Here is a 15,425-nt window from a genome sequence, read left to right on the forward strand (position 1 = left end):
TTAATATTTAAGTGACAAGAACACTTTAAGGGTATTTGTTTTGTTCTAACTTTGCATTCTGTCAAATTTGGTGTTACTGCAATATAGTGCCTAATATATTTTACAGGGTCTTTTTGGTAAACTGTCTAACAATCAACTCAATTTTACATTTCCACTAAATACATAATAAATCCTATCTATGGTAGCGGGCTTCTATTGCTGAGTTTGGACATCGGCCTGAAATTTCTGGTCCAAAAAGGAGATAACCAACCTGCCAGCTCACGTTCTTACCTGGCCCAGAAACTGTTTAACTCTGAGGTATGTAGCTGACATTGTAATTATTTAGATTTCAATTAAATAGATACCAAAGTATCTATGACAGGATATAATCCCAGCACGTATTTGTGTTCAATAAGAAAATTAAGCCCTTAAATTTTCCTCCTTTCAATATATAAAGAAGCTCCCCGTTGTATCTTTATTTTCTCTCAGCTTGGATAACTGCAAAACACATCTCACTGAGAGGCCACTCTGTTCCTTCATCTGACTATAGTTGGTTTGAAGTGGTCTGAGCCATCTATGCCAAATCTGGCTAATGCTGTGGAAACTGCCTTTCATATCAGATGAACAACATTCAAGACTCTTATCTTAGCTGAATGACCCATGCCCCAATTCTCTTTTGCCAACTACCAGAAAATCTTATATACTGTATGCCTGTGCTGCACCCCCAAATCATGCTTCTTTTAATCTGTATGCAACTCCTATGCCCACATTTCTGATTCACTAACAATATTCAACCTATCAGATGTGAATATTCAGTTTTTGCATAAGTTATTAAACAGCACATTTTATAACAGGATATAAAACATTCAATAGCTTTTTGTAACTGGATATTTGTACATTACCTGAGTAAATCTCAGGTGCTATTGTATTTTACCTCTTGAGCAAAGTACATTTACACACATTTCTTCAGTAAAGTGGTATTTCATCTTGGATAGTTAATAAAAAATTAAAAGGTTATAAGAATAATTACAAAAAGAGTGAGTCCTACACATTTGTGAAAAGGATATGAAAAAAAGCTTAGTGCATTTCTCTGAAAGGTACAGTTTGTTACTGTAGAACTCATAAAAATATTTAACATATTTCTACTCTAGTAATCAAAGACTGTTAGTAGTTCTTGCTGATGATTCAAATAATACACAATAATAATAGGAGTACTTGAAGGTAAATGATTGTGGTATTTGTGTTAAACAACCTGATTTCAAGGATTGTTCAAAACATTAAACTTCCTACCACAGATCTGAAATGTTTACACATCTGCATATGTTTTACACAACTCTTCAAAACTATTGTACATGTACAATAATACATACTAAAAGTCAGCTAGATGTACATTTATGGTGTGTAACAGTTAACAAAACTGCAAAAGAGATCAAGTATATGAGGAACAAGCAACTGGAATTTTAAGATTCAAGAAAGATAATTTTTTCACTTCAGATTTGATATAAAAATGTGAAAATGAACACTTCATTTCTGTATTCTATAATGATTAATTCAACTATGTGTATTCATTTAAGGAATTCATGAAAATTTCTTTGTCTTTTAATCAGAATTGATTGGAATAGCAATAGCATTTAGTCATTAACTAGCACCCATCGATTTTGGTCAGTTTAGACCATACTGAAATACTGTGGCAGTAGATGAAGCGACTGCAGTTGTAGGACACCTACCACTAGAGGCCACCAAACAGCCTCTAATGCTTGTAAATAGACGATAATAAGTTAATTGGTAAGATAAAAGGTAAAGGGTGTACCTGCACATTCTCACATGGGTTTATGTAGGATTTATCATGGTATAAAAAGGATATATGCCTGGTGCTGGGGATGGTTGTTTTCAATGTTTTTCTTTTGTTAAAAACCTCAAAACCTTAGCCACTTGAACATTTTTATGTGTCCAGATACTTCAGACCATGCTTGCTTAAGGTAGGATTGGTCATAAATGAGTTTTCCAGTATTGGTTCAGCTTTGTTTTTTTTTTTTACATTTTGCCTTAACTTGAAATGTGTTACAAAGGCATGGGTTAAAATGAAAGTTCATCCCACTCACCAATGGCAAATTCCAAACCCAATACTTTATGGTGTATTTCCATTGGGTAGGCACAAGAAACCTCTGGCAAACATAAACCTACCATCAAGTGACAGATTTGGAATCTACAATTGACTGGTGGGTTTTATAACATCCAGGCTATAGCAATGCAAATATGAGCAATAAGAATAGTTTTCTTTGACCCAAGAGGAATGGTAACCATTCAATCCAAGATTTATTTTTTTTAGGTTCCCTGGTATCTTATGGAGCACACTACACAACTAAAACACAAAATTTAAATTATAAACTATAAATACAGTACATAGTAGTACTTCAAGTTAGCAAAAGTGTAATAGACCACACATGCACCATGTAAGAAAAGGTAATAAAATGAAAACATCACAGCACGTGCTTGTTTCATATTGTGGCTCCTCTACCAGAAGAACAGACTAATTCTTGTTCACTGTGTCTTTTAGGGTTAGTTTCCTTGCAGTTGCACTTTGGGTTTTACTGTCATTGCTTGTTTGCAGAGAAGCTTGTGGACAATCATGGTACTTCAAGGAGTAGTTCCCTCAAATGAAAGCAATATCGTCTCTTTCATTAAATAAAATTGTCCCAGTTAATCTTTCTAGCTTGAGCCACAAGAGTGCTCACAAAACACTCTTGCATAGATGCAGGTACAATCATGACACTGGAATAATGCTGAAAATAGTTCCCATTTAGAATGGGAGATAGAAATACCCATGATCATTAATGGGTTTTATAATCAAGGTGAGAATGAGCCAGGATTGAGGATTAATTTTGAACACAATTGTTCTGGAAAAAAAAATAGCATCCTAGTATTATACAATTTACCTTCTATTATTCACTAGAAAATAAATCTTGAATTAAAAAGAAACAATGCAAAAGGAAACTGAAGAGGCCTTTGAAACCCTGGACTCAATCATGGACACTTATGGCTTCAGAGCAGTATGCTGCACTCCTCTTTAGATAGCCCAGTGCCCTGCACCACTGGAAAAGTCTAGGTCTCAAAAGCTGATATCACCTTCTGTAACAAGCTTTGTGGCCTTTACATCTCGCAGTCTAGGCTCCCCTTCTCTTTTGCAGCAACAAATAGCTATTTGTTTACGCAATTCAAGACATTGCACCAATGCACAGGTCTAGCTTTGTTGAGCCTCTGCTGGGATTTGATCACAGTTGCTTATGGTACAGTCAGTGTATAACACAACTCCTTAGACAGCAGGGAACTCCGTTGTGCCAAAAAACTAGGTTTTGACATTGTGTGGATTTTAAGGGATGACATTTTCCGTTTGACAGGCTCAGAGCCATTGAACCTGGTTATGCTTAGTCTATCCTCATTTGACTTCTTTAGGAAATACATTAGAGATGATCAGAACAACTTACAATACTGATTGCTCCATGTTTTCTAATACCAACAATTTTTTTTAATTAGAATTTAAAACTCTGGGCTTTGAAATGAGCTGTTATGGGCTCAAATCCTGAGAGGGACGTAGCTGTTGTAACATTAAGCACTGTACTGCACTCACATTGTGTGTGTGCAAAGAGCTATGTAAATAGGTACAAATGTAAGTTGTCTAGCTAAAATCATCAGTCAAATACATGATAATAAAAATGACTCTGTTGCCAGAAAATAATACGTTGAGGATGTACTAAACGGTACTCATCTCACGAGCACAATGCCATTAAAGTACATACTGTACATCTCCAGATTGTACAACAGATTGTATGTGGCAGTGTGCAAACTCTTATTTTTTTTGAAGTCCTTTATTATACAGATTTAATGTATGTGAGCGATCACAAAGAAATCAATTTTACTTTTGATTGAGCTATATTGTATTTTTGGTGGATGCTGCACATTGTGGTGGATGCTGCACATTGGTGGTGGTGGAGGGGAGTCCCCATTACCTGTAAAGCGCTTTGAGTGGAGTGTCCAGAAAAGCGCTATATAAGTGTAAGCAATTATTAATTATTATTATTATTATTATTTTTAAGTATTCACACAAATGTAACTGTTTTAGAATTCTGTAATACTAATAGCAATTATTACAAGGCTGTACAGTAGACTGATAAGAAAAGATATGTAATATCTGACATGTTTTCCTCATACAGAAGGAAGGTTAGATACAGGAAGGATTTCTTAAGTATTCTCTTTAAGAATTATAATTATCTGGACTGCAACAGTAAAAAAGAAACCTTCAGGAGCTTTTATTTGCACTTAAAATGCAGACAGAATAGCACTGAGCTCTGATGTACTGTAGGTGGTGTCTACCTTGAAAAAAAGTCACTCATGGATTAGCAGTTACTTTAAGAGTAGATTTAATTCAATAATTAAATTATTCATAGCTTTTCATCTGATTTCTTTTTACATATAAAGGAAGTAGAAGAAGGGACACTTCATTCATAAATGAAGTACAGTACAAAGCCCACCTAGATGATGTGGAATTTCTGCTTTGCCTCAGCAGCACCATTACAGAGTAGGCCTGGTGGCGAAGTAAGACGTTACTTCACCAATTTCATGAAAGGAGTACTTTAGGTAAACAAGAATAGGCAAGCCCAGAGTGGAATTAAAGCAGGATACCAAGGTTATTACCTGTATTCTTACAATGTCATGGGATGTTTAAAAACTAAGTTTATCAGGATAAGAAGGATGTTTTCCCCTATCACTGATCTTAGATGTTTGGAATTTCTTGTCCTGGAGGAAGAGCACCACCTACTGGTCCACCAACAACATTTACAGCAGCAACCTGTTTTTTTCCCCTGAGATCACCTATTCTAAATCTTACCAGAACCAGCCTTGCATAGCTTCTCAAATCTCACAAGATCAGATCACATCATTTTATTATCTTATTACAATAGGTTTAACTATTACAGTATGGCAATTTTCCAAACTCCTTCTCTAGTACGCTGATACTATTTTGAATGTTACAAGAGATCCCTAAGCTCAAAGATCTCACCTGAGCAAATGGAGAAACAGAGACAAATAGTGGCTTCTGAAAACTCAAGTGAAAACTGTCAAGTTCAGTGATAGCAGTTTTCTAAACTGAAAAGTGTAAATAGCAGTATTTCGTGTAAGAATAAAAAACAGACACCTTTATAAAGCCACTTTAAAATAATAGTGAAACATGGTGCTGGTGTGTATTAAACCACATAGAAACATAAATGGTAAATAGTAAACCTAAACATAAATGGTATTCCTGATCAATCATTGGTGGCTTTATAAAGATGTTTCTGAAGACCACTTACCTAAATAGTATCAGAGTGCCAGAGAAGAAGTTTGGAAAACTTATGTAGAAATTGTTATACTATATTTACTGTACTCCCTTACATTTTGAAGGTGATGTCCAGTGGTTTCTGTTAGTCATCAGTTATAGCTTTTGTTCTTAAATTTAGCTGTTTGGATATCACAAATTATCTATGTGTCTTTAAAATAACAGTCCATAGTAAATTGAAGAATGTTTAATCATTTTGTAAGTAGCATCTGATGCAGTAGGATTCATATAAGATAAATAACACTTTGTTCTTGTAGAAAACAACTTAATTTGTAGTATAAAACGTCTGTCTGACATGGAGCCAATTATCATAGAATGGGAAGAGCAAACTCTTACTTTTCATCAAGTCATTCCCTGCAGATAATAAGTAAAATAACCATTAATGATTAGCATTTATTTAAAAATAATAGAAATAATTAGCTTCACCGCATAGCCTCCCTTTCAAGCAATAAATCAAGGTTTTTGATTCTTCAAATGAATGTTCAAATAAACTTGTTAGGTACAGAAATGTTAGTAATACATATGAGTGTTTAAATGCACAGAAAAGCACTATTTCACTTTCATTACCCTATGCTGCTCTTAATGGTATCCAGTGACTACAGTTTCTCCTATGCTTAAGGTATAAGAATAACATTTTTCTCAATACCGTTCTGAAAAGCACAAGTCACTTTGAACTCTCTTCCCAGCTCAATTCAAGGATGAGCAACATGACCCAGCACTAAAATATGCAGCACTATGTAATTAAGCGCTCCAGAGTGAAGTGGCAATAACATTAGATAAATTCAAATTCTAATGATAAACATGCATTCAAGCTGCAGAACCTTGAAACAATGACTGCACACCTGAAGATATTCCAGACTGAAAAAAATTGCTAGCACAATCCCAGTGGATTCCTTGGAAACCTGTCATTTCCACCTTCCAATGTTTCAGTTACCTTTGACTCAAGTAGAAGACGTAAAGCCACAAGCTTTTATTTTTGAATTTCTTTTATGTAATCTCTCTTCACTTCACGGTAGGGGGAACTTGCGATAAGCAACTCAGGTTTCTCACAGTTCTATAAGGAAGGAAGGAACTACAGAAATCTTTTTTTTTTAAGACGAAACCACATTTTACCATAGTGGTACTGAGTTGTAATAATAAGCTGTTACATATTATATAACTGGACATTCTAACAAATATATTAAGGCTTATGTAGAAAAACTAACAAAAAAGAAAGACATGAAACAGGATAGAATATAATAGACAACACTGTATTTAAAAAGATACAAAAATTCAGTAAAATTTTATCCCAAATGAATTGCATTCATAAATGTAGCTGGTGAGGCTGAAGTTTCCCTTTTAACACAGGTTGAGTAAACATGAGGCTTAGAGCACTCAAAGCACTGATACACCCTTGGGAAAATCCAGCCAAGTCAAACAGCTGCAGGGCTTGAACAACAATGCCTATAAGAGGGGCCCCACAGTGCAGAGGTCTCCAGCCCACTCTGGGAGGTCACACTGGTGTATTTGCTTAAACACACTTCTTCTTAATTATAATGTGAAGAGGATCTGAAGAGGATGTGCCACATAGACAGAGGGGGAGGAGGGCACCGATTTCCCACCACAGAGTTCTGGTTTGTGATTCATTAAGGGCTTTAACTCTTTCCTTGCTGTGCTTTTCACACATCTGCCGCTACACACAAATAAAACCGTTTTTAAGGAAAATTCAGGAGGGATGAAGTGCCGCCAAGATACCCCTCCCCCGGCTACTCCAAGTCGTAATTCTCCATGACGTCACTTCCTGGAAATCTATAAATAGTGTAGTAAGCATCTCTCTGTTGCTCACATTTGTCCTTCTGAGTCTTTCCTCCACCCATCTCCACTTGGCAGCTGCTCCTTGGTTAATTTCTTTCTGTGTTGGTCTCCTAACTTCCTCGTCCTATGGCTAGGTGGTCCATCAGCTCTGTGGCTTAGCCTGACTCCTCAATAAGTATTCCTACAAACATTTTATTAATGGGTAATGTTATTGCTTCTGACCTAAACTAAAATGAATTAAAAACAATTGTCTTAAATATGTAGACTTGTAAGCTTCTAGTAACCAAATGGATACTTTAGACTTCAACTGCTAGACTCCAGACTGATTAAGAATTCTGCCTATAGAGTGTGGAAGGACAGTGCACAGAAAATCAAGCAAGCCTGTCAAAATGCAACTAAAACTGAAAATAAGAACTTTCAAGAGAGGCTTGTTGTATTGTTGAACTTACATGTGATTAGAAAAAGATGATGTATAAGGCTGAGTCCACTCATTTATCAGGAAAATATTTTTTTTACCCATTTATTTTTCTTCACAGACAAAAAAGTAATCTTTTCCCCATAACTACGTATGTATGTGATGTAATGGCACAGATTCCCCACATGGTACAAGTGGGGTGCCAACATTTCATTGCCCGAATAGGGAACACAAGTCAGGGGTGTAAGGAGTGGGTGGGGGGAATATGCGTGAGTAATTCGGACCCTGAATAGTAATTCTGTATGGTGTTTTAACCATACACTAACACTAAACACTTTTAACATACTAGTTACTATACATCCTGGACTGCTTCTCCTCTGCATATTGATACAATCATTGCATCTATTGACTTTCATAGTGACATTCCTTATTGATTCTGAAAACTGGAAAGATGCTTTCTTGGGACTAACATTAACGTCATGACCACAGCGTTTGTATGTCGCAATGTTATGTAAAATCTTATTTTAGGCTCAACTGGGCTGTCCCCAATCTGTCCCGCTTGTGAGGTAAATTGTTAACACTCCTATTGTATTCTGACTTAGGTTGGACAAACTACCCTTGATGTAATTTATTTTCTAAAAAGAGAAGTGTTGTTAGCCCTTAATGATAAGCATCAGGCATGCGCCCCATCCAGGGGATGTTGTAAAAAGAATCACTTTAATGACTTTCAATACAATACTGAGACATGAAGAATGGTAAATTAGCAAATCATTGACCACTGTTAATGTTTTTCAGAACACATAAAACTATGGAACAAGTCTTTTACAGGAAGAACATTTTTGGCTGCTGAAATATAGGAATTCCAAGCAAATGCAGGACTGTTGGCACCCTTGTGGTATGCAGATAGTTGGAGAGAACGGCAGGAAGTCACTTGGAAAAATTCTAGAATTTCAGGGCAATTCAGAAAAGATAAAACCAACTGACTTAATCAAGGCAGTTGGAAATTGGAAAAAAATACATTTGATAGTCTTAAAATTTTTTATGACTTTGAAATGTAAGTTTTGTGCTCTGGAATTATTGGTATAAGGTAGTCACTTGAGGTTTTACTTCACCATTTTAAATTAAACTGCTACTTTTATGATTGTCCGATTCTTTCTCCAAATAGTATGTTTTGCTGTGAAAAGTAATGATACTCATATCGATTTGAAATAAATCTTTCCTCCATGAGATTCTTAAAAGTCTCATCTACAATGAAGCCGTTATTTAGAGAACAATATATTTGATTACCTGTGGTTCTGTAGCAACACTACTATGGGTATATCAATTCAATATAATCCTTTTTCACTCCCATTCACTGTGTGTAGCAGAACAATCAAACCACCACTGCCTACAAATGATAACATGCTCTGCTGAAACCTTAGGTAACGGGTATTGTTAAGGAAGACATCTTGAAGAAATAAAAATTAAAAAATTAATGTGGCTCACTAGATTAGTTAGTATTTATGTATATACTGTACATAATAGTCCAGATATGGGAGGCACCATTTTTTCATTAAGTGCCTGTGGTGTTTCACCATTTTTCCCCAATCTAACTTATTAAACATACATTTGTTTCTTTCTGCTGGAATGTGTCTTCTACTTTTATAAGTAATGTACTTTCAGACAAGTCAGAGTAACGTTTGCTCAGGAGAACTGTTTGGGGGGGGGGGGGGACAAATTGGATGCCCCCACATCATTTAACGGCTTACTTTAATTGTATCAGCTAAGGCTTTTCTGAACTAAACCAGAATTGGACTGTAAACTATGGTACAATGGGGGGACATACTGTGCTGTTCCACTGCTCAGCTCTCCAGACCTCTCAGCCCAGTCAGTACTCATTTCACGCCCACATAAGAGCTGTGCTAGTGCAAATCCCTCTGCCACACACCATTCATTATGCACTCTAGGCTAATGCACTGTTGTATACAACCAAATAGTGCTTTTGCCATTGATCACCATCGAATTACAAGACCAGAGTGGTAGGGTGCGTCTTGTCACAACCGAGTAAGGGGATTAATTCAGCTCAGACTCTGTGTCTGGAAATGTAAGACTTTTTGCTTCCCAAAAGTTGACTATGGCAATTTGGTTAAGGAGCCAAGAATATCCAGAAAGCAATGGATATATGGAAAAAGACACTTTGTTGTACACAAGCACAGATTGACACTAGGTTTTTAGCTAAATTTATGGAGCATCCAGATCTTATAAAAAAAAACAACCATCATCATTAAAGCATCACTGTCCATAATACACTGAACTCATATGACTAAACCTGTGATAATCCTACAAAATGCCAAGCTCCTAAGAAAAATGTTAAAAAAGGTTAAAACCTATTTTGGAATATAGGAATTTGTGAGCCACAAATATCCAGCATAATTGAAAATACATTACTTTTCAAATTATTTAGGGACAGAATTACCCTGTTATGCAAGAGGAACTAATTACAGGTAGTAATTATTATTATTAACTATAATATAAAACACTTTAACATTTAAATTGGAGTGTTCCCAGTCCTGGAAAATCATACAGTTATAATATTGAGAATTCCAAATATTTTACAGGAGTTCTGTTTGGATAGCCAACAACACCTGATAGCAGAATTAGCACTGTTTACAGGACCAGTCATCCTTTTAAAAATGTTTGTCAATCCACAAAGCATTTCATGTTTTCAAACTACAAAATAAACATTTTCATTCTAATCATTCCAGTTAATTCCTGACATGTAATTAAACATTTATCAGCCATTTTCAGAACTTTAAGTATTTCTTTTTCAAATTGGAACTTTCTTTAATTCATTAACGAGAACATGGAAATGGGATAGAAACAACAGGAATAGTACTACAGAACCAACATTCTCCCAAGTTGAATTGCATGCAGTACAGAATCTCAAAGTCAGCTATTAGGCAAGTCTAGTATGGATTCATTTCTTTAAAAGAAAGGGTATTTGAATGATAGTTGGCAGAAAACTTCAAAACACAAAAAAATGAGATGGTAATTACAATTATTAACATCTAGCTTAAACTGTGAACTTTCAGTAGTTCATTGGGCAGATAAGTCTACAGCAAGTCTCTCTGGTTCAACAGAAAGTAAAGCTAGAATGAGACATTATGCTCAGGTTGCCATGATAATATAGCTGGTATGAACATGTCTGATATTAGTGCAAAATGGAACAACCGTTTACAAGATTTGTGACAGAGCTGTCTAGTGCTTCAGATGTCTCACAAATTAAACATTGATTTAGGGGGGGTGGGCATCATCTAGCTGCTAATTTCTAACTACCTCTTTTTAACCAAGAACTTTATACCAGCATATTTAAATGACCCACTTTACCTTAAGCTTGTTCTGGACCACTGGAAAAACAAGGTGAAACTGTTTAATAATACTCTACCTCCTCCAGCATTGTGTAACAATCTGCCTGAGTCTTAGAATAATGTCTTTACTTAACATGTGTATTATAATAAAAAAATGTTACATACAGAGGTCTTGCATGAATAGAGAAAGGAATGAATTTCAGCTATGAATTGACGATAATTTCCCAGAACCACAACCTTCTCCTTTTTATATGACTATTTGAAATTTCAAACTCGATCCAAGTCCATGACTCTTTGCCTATGTCATCATCATACCTCAAACAGATGCACCAGAAATAAATACAAAAATAGACACTCTACTGGTCAAAAATTAGAAGCAAAAAGGAAAAAAGTGGGAACAAACAAACACCAGAGTTTTCTGAGTCAAATCCCTGCCTTAGTGTTTGCCCCTCCTGATTGAACTCAACTGAAATCAGACTTTCAGTGTTCATCAACATAAAAGCCTGAGGGAAGATGTGACAGTGCATAGTGATTTATTCTGTTGTGTAAGAAATCAAGCAATAGAGTACATCAAGTACAGATGAAACATTTAAGACTTTTAAATTTCAACAAGAAGCCATATTAAATAAAAAGAATAGACTGGATGATCAAATGTTATGTAGCAAATCGCTGAGGTTTTAAACAGGTAGTCTTTAAAACTGTGGAAGACTGTAACAAATTTTGCCTGTTTACAAAGGGAAGAAAGAGTACGTTGTAAAGCCAATATTAGCCTACTGAATATTATTCTTCTTATTATTATAACCATTATTATATTAATATTTCTATATCAGAAAGATAACATGTGGGTCTTGCATTTGTTTGTGAACTTGAAAGTAGCCCTTAACTCAAAGTTGGAATGCTCATCAACTACTCTATCACAAAAAACGCAACAGATTTTTAAAATCTAGGCACCAACCTCCTTTGTCATCTCGTATTCTCTCTATTGAACTGATAGGACATGTTTAAGGGGAGAAAATAAGTGTGCAATGACATTTATAGTATACACACACCTGGAGATACTTAGTACTGAATGGCAGAAATAGACATCGATGTACTGCTGAAGTTGTGCTATAAAATGTTAAGTTATTATGGTGCTCAAATGGGGCTTTTGATGGAAAAACAATATGCATGATTAGAAAACATATCCCCTCCTGCATTGATTATTGAAATAGTTAATGTTTTCTTATGAATCCTTATAAATCCATTAAATCCTTCATCATAAATCCACAGTATTTGCCAATGCTTCTCTCCTTATTTGTATTTCTCTTAAAAATTCCAGGTACTTGTATTTCCAGGAATCTCCACAAGCTTTGTTGTATATTACAACCATACTAGAGGAAATACCAACTCAACATGTGATGAGAGGATGAGAACAACATTGAGTAAGATTGTGTTACTCCAGTATCCTTATGTGCTCTATAGCAGAAAAACAATCTTTAGTGAAATACAATTAAATAAGAACTACAGCACCATGACATGGTACATTTATTTGAAAAATGTTGTAACATTAAAATATCTACTGCTGTATGTGTTTAACGTTTCATTAAATCATTAAAAACTGCATGTACTGCTTTGTACAGTGAGGACAGAAAAGCAGTTATTTATGGTAGATAGCCATAAGAGCTCTTTACTAACTTTTCATACTTTTTTTAGTCGATTTTGCCATGCTTTTTTCAGTTACTTCATCTGAAGCAATTAACAAGTGGTTTCTCTACTTGTCGATTGCTTGGTACAACTGGAGTCTATTTCAGTGCAAAATTAAGAACTTTCAATTTCAAACACACAAACCTTCTAGAAAACAGTACAATACTTTGCAACTGTCCCTAATCATCTAGACTGTATAATGTATACAGTATCAAACTTGGATCTTCTGTCACTGAAGGTACAGTATAAAGTTGTAATATGTGACACGCAATTACTACTCACATTGAAGCACTTTACTTCAGTTAGTTATCACAAATTGTGGCTGGCCCATGTTTTCTATGTTAAGATATCAAAACTTTTGAAAATAAAAAAACAGTAGCTAAAAACTGGGCTTTTATTTTAGTACTCTAAATGGTAAAGATGTGGTCAATTCACAGATTATCATACTTCATTACTCTGACTGAAAAGGTCAGATTTCTTCAATATGTGCATTCATCACCTTTTTCCAAAGACCTCATTGTTTAGGTGTCTTGCCACTTGCCAGATTTCTGGATCAGTGTGACCTCAATGCAAAACAAGGAAGCATTCAATGTGTAAAATGTGCTGTTCCAATCAGGGTCATGCTTCTTTGTTTTTGTTTCTAGAAAACAAAAGAAAAGGTCTCTGAGAAACCTTACTCAAGTGCAAGTCTGATAGAAAAAAATATCACCACATTTTAAAGAGAACTAACAATAGTTTGTTTTGGTTACTTCATATTTAACAACAGAGCTACTTTTTGGTGAATTACTGAAATATACCAACTGAAAGACTTTCTGGTTAGTAAATACTGTACAGCTACATATCTTTATCTTCTGTAGTTTTCAAATTAATATAAATTGTGTGTATGATATTAAACAAATAGTGCTTTTGCCTAATTTAATCATTACATTTTTCTTTACTCTTAAACTTGATTGTGATTGATTCAGAACCAAGTTGTTCAGGGAATCCGCTCTAAAATGACAAACTTTTTCAATACTGCTGGTCACTTTCATGTTCCCCAAATAAAAAATAAACATACGCAAAGATACAATGTGCCAAATAGTATATATAGTACATATGAGAAGTTATCAATAAGCTCTACAAATTCCCAAGATTTACCACAAGTTCGATAAACATGTATTAGCGGATTTCCCAATAAAACCTCAAAGCAAAAAAAAACGGCAACACAAGCAGTGAGTGAAATAAAATACCCTCAACATGTTCGTTTTCATTACAGCTCAGAAACTTAAACACAGTGCCCCTCAGCATCGTAGCTTCTCCCTGTATTTTTGTGGTCTTAAACTGACTCTGCACCCTAATTTTCCGAAGAGGCAGTCTGCACTACTGCCCAAATACTTTTGTGAGTCATCAAATTACCATGAGACGATAACATAACCTGCTGCTATTATTTTACATTAGAATTCCTGAAAAGGAAAACAACAGACACATGCAGCTATCTACCTGCCCACAGCAGTCTGGTTAATTGGCTATTCGATAAACGCCACCCACCTTTTAATTTCTCACGTATTTCCCAGAGGGTAGAAGGTGGCACAATGTGACCTTTCTCATCTCCACTTCATGCCAAAGGAAAGCCAGCTTTCCATTTGCCTCCGAAATGTACCCGTCAACAATTCAGAGAAGGAGATGCCGACAGAGGGGAAAAAAAGAGTAGGAATATCCAATAAAAACTAAGAAAAAAAGAAGGTAATAAATGATGGCTGGTCTCCCCTTCAAGAACAGACTTGTGAGGGAAAACAGAGTGGAGAAGCCTGGCTGGGTACACCATGTCAGGGAGAAAGCTGCAACACTGCAATGTCGAGATGTCGCACCACTAGTTTTATAGCAGGGTGGGTAGCTGAAAGATAATAATACCCCATCCTCCTCCACAACACAAGTTAAGCACAGTATGTAATAAGCTCATGGCTCAGACACCCTTTGATTTAGGTCAGACAAAATGAATTTTTAGTTTTCTGTTAAAACGGCTTTGGGAAGCAGGAGAAAATGTGAGGGGAGGTGAAAAAAACATGGTTAAAAACAGGCAGCATTTGCCCCTGCCCTTGTACTCAAAATCAAAACAAGGCTCACCAACTAAGCACACTAAATAATACTGAAGGAATAAAGAGCCTTTTTTTTGAGGAGGTGGGCAATTCCAAAAAGCTAAAATGTCATTGTTTCAGAGGATCAAAGGATGGGTTGGGAGACTTTTTCATGTCGTTGCAAAAGTATTTTTCCCACTTTAACCCTCAGACCTGTGTCTGTCTGTCGCTGTTATTTAACTGTCTAAATTGATTCTAGTGGGTTGCAGAGGGGCAGGTGGCCAATGGCACAGTGCCTCGCAGTGCTTAGGACCTGGGTTCAATTCTGGATCTGTGGTGCTATCTGTGTGGAGTCTGAATGGTTTCTCTGTTTCCTCTCACAGTTCAACAACATACTGGTAGGTCAGCTGGCTTCTGCAAAAACTGGCCCAGGTGTGAAATATGTCTGTGTCCATGTGCTCACTGCAATGGACTGGCATCCCATCCATGGTGTTTGCTGCCATGTGACAGATTAGACTCCTGTTCCCCAGCTGTTATAATGTGGGTGGGAATGGATGGGTTAATTAAGTGAAGGTTATCGCTAATAGTTTAGTTATGAACATGGAAATAAATAGATCACATTCTCTAAATGACTAATACCCTGAACATATCAACTGCTTTTCTTGAGTCACCCTTAACACTGAAAACACTACAGTACATTAACAAAATATTGTTTGTTCATTTGTATTTCTGTGTCTTAAGCTGGTTTTGAAATATTCATTTACTGACAGTTATTTCATTCA

At 35.8% G+C, this 15,425-nt stretch overlaps 1 protein-coding gene across 4 annotated transcripts in view; it reads right to left on the reverse strand.

The window, feature by feature from the left end:
• Positions 1-15,425, reverse strand: part of LOC102698737 (zinc finger and BTB domain-containing protein 7C) — a 110,264-nt gene that overhangs the window by 9,116 nt on the left and 85,723 nt on the right. Inside the window, exon 1 of one of the 4 annotated variants that reach the window (XM_015338847.2) lies at positions 14,117-14,403. The exons of the other annotated variants lie outside the window; for them this stretch is intronic. The gene's annotated coding sequence lies outside the window, so the exon portion shown is untranslated. Of the gene's footprint in view, positions 1-14,116; positions 14,404-15,425 lie in introns of those variants that run through there. 4 annotated transcript variants of the gene reach the window in all.

This window comes from Lepisosteus oculatus, chromosome 3 (assembly GCF_040954835.1).
Source record: "Lepisosteus oculatus isolate fLepOcu1 chromosome 3, fLepOcu1.hap2, whole genome shotgun sequence".
Taxonomy (NCBI): Eukaryota; Metazoa; Chordata; class Actinopteri; order Semionotiformes; family Lepisosteidae; genus Lepisosteus; species Lepisosteus oculatus.